Source organism: Engraulis encrasicolus, chromosome 19 (assembly GCF_034702125.1).
Source record: "Engraulis encrasicolus isolate BLACKSEA-1 chromosome 19, IST_EnEncr_1.0, whole genome shotgun sequence".
NCBI lineage: Eukaryota > Metazoa > Chordata > Actinopteri > Clupeiformes > Engraulidae > Engraulis > Engraulis encrasicolus.
In genome coordinates, this window is record NC_085875.1 from 11,705,889 (window position 1) to 11,708,388 (window position 2,500).

The 2,500-nt window shown below is 38.6% G+C and overlaps 1 protein-coding gene across 1 annotated transcript in view; it reads right to left on the reverse strand.

Moving 5' to 3' along the window:
- LOC134435204 (ryanodine receptor 3-like) overlaps nucleotides 1–2,500 on the reverse strand; it is a 414,716-nt gene that overhangs the window by 298,739 nt on the left and 113,477 nt on the right. The window lies entirely within an intron of this gene.

The window sequence follows — 2,500 nt, forward strand, 5'->3', positions numbered from 1 at the left end:
GAGAAAGCCCAGATTCAGATTCAGATTCAGATAACTTTATTAGCCCCATCAGAAGGGCAATTCATTTTGCGGTCCCAGTCTCCATCAGTCAATGAAAAAAAAAAGAAAAAGCTCGACACCAGTGGTCTCCAATTATTTAATAATAATAATAATAATAATAATAATAATAATAATAATAATAATAATAATAATACTTTCGTTTTATATAGCGCCTTTCAAAACACCCAAGGACGCTTAAAGTGATACCGTCCCATTTTTGGAAATAAGCTTATTTGACACCTCCCCTTGAGTTAAATAATAGGCTCTTACCTTTCTCCTGTACTTCCAACCGTTTTCTAGTTATGGCAGGGCACATTTTACCTCCAAGCTAACAGTTAACATTGAATCCTATGAGGCCAGTTAGCCGCGAGCTGGTCTCATTGGACTCAATGTTAACTGCTAGCATGGAGGTAAAATTCGCACTGCCATAGCCAGAGAACGGTTGAAAGTACAGGAGAACGGTAAGAGTCTATTATTTAACTCAAGGGGAGGTGTAAAATAAGCTTACTTCCAAAAATGGGACAGTATCACTTTAACCCTATGAGGTCTAAGGCCTTTCAGAGGCTTTTAGGCTGCTTGCACCACCCTGACATTTTCAAGTATTTTCAGCTAACAGTAAGCATCTATGCAAAAGTGGAATATATGGTTGTATTGTGAAAAGCCTGACAAGAAATAATCTGAAAAAAAAATGGATGTCATACAAACATGTTTTATTTAAATTGAGTATAAACACAACTGTACAAAAAAACAGGTTTCAGACGTCTTCAAAAAGTTCAAGAAAACACACAATAAATATATCTAGCCAAGACTTTTGAAGTTTGAATCTTGTAAACAAATGTGTTGGCATTTAGAAATGTTTTGTTGTTTTCATACAAAATGCAAAAAATAATGACTATGTCACTGCCACTGCCTGTCTCATTTGAATACTAATGAGATAGGTATGAAAAACCTCTAATGGCCCACACCCCCCTGTCAATCCCCATGTGCTCTGATAGCCCCAACCCCCCTGTCACTCTACGTCTGCTGTGTTTACCCTACCTGAAAGGGGCGTGTTGTCACCTCTGAATAGCCACTCAAGAACCGGTACTTTACATGTGAATAGCTATAGGTGTGGCTGCTACAGGCAGAGAGTACAGAATATGCGAAGATTTCTTTTCACTTTCTTTAAATTGGGCCAGCTATATAATTTATAAATCTGGAAGGTCTGAGGTTTCTAATGGCGTAACTTATGTGTTTCAATGACAAAAACTCACAGAGTTACAGATTTGTTTTTGGAGACATGTCAAATTGCCCTCTCAAGGGCACGTAGACCTCAATGGGTTAAGGATGCTTATTATTCTCCAAGGGCCAAATTATGTATCGCAAATGAGGCTGAGGGCCAAAAACAAATTGCCCGACCATATGGCCACAGATAGCACACATTTACAGTATGTTTCCATTTGTTCCAAACTCATGGCTGGCCAAATGTTTGCCATGCCCAGGCCGGATCTGGCCCACGAGTCGCCATTTGGAGCCCACTGCTCTACACTGTTGAAAACAGTGCATTAAGTTATATATAGGATTGCTTGGATAGAACATTAGGACTCTCTCAGCAATAAAGATATAATTGAAGTAAATACGTATATAAATGAAATTAATAAATACTCATTTTCGATATTTTAATCTTCATCTCTTGTTTGAAGGTTAAAAACACCTTGTGGTAACAAACATAGTCCTTTGCACACCGAGCCAGGCACATGGCAATGGCTGTGGATCAGTTTTACTGTAACGCTAGGGGCACATAGCAGGACCGAAACGAGCGAGGCAAAGAGAGGCAAAATTCAGTCTTCCATTCTGACATCTCAACTGTCATCAGGTTGCCACAGCGCAGCAAATTATATGAAACGGTTATGCTGTTGATTTGATTGGCCAACGCAGGCCACATTTGCATATTACACTTGGTCGAATCATTTCGCTTTTTGCTGCTGTTCGCTTGCCTTCGCCTCCCTTATAGGAATAAATGCCGAAGTTTGCATCTATGTGTCCCTTGCATAAGCAGTGTACAAATGTATTGGCTTCTAGTGACTTAATGGTGTAATAATCCACCGTATTTAGATAAGGCCAAAGTACAACCATACATGTATAAAAAACATACCTAATTCATACATGACTGACAGTTAATCTCTTAAATTTTAAGATGTGTAATAGCTTCAAAATCATTTAAATACAGAACCTAACACTTTAGTTCTCATTTCGCTAAATACACTATAAACTAACACATGGTCCATAAATATTACTATATTATAGACTGAAGAACACATATAATGTAGCTTACTCCCTTGCTTTATGCCACTGATGTAATGTCATGTGCTGTGGTGTGGCGGTCGTACCAGTGACATTTCAGGGTAGAGTGAAAAAAAAGTCCCAGAATAATAAATAAGTGATTAAATTCCAACTACGGTGGCCTGTCAGGCTCATGCCC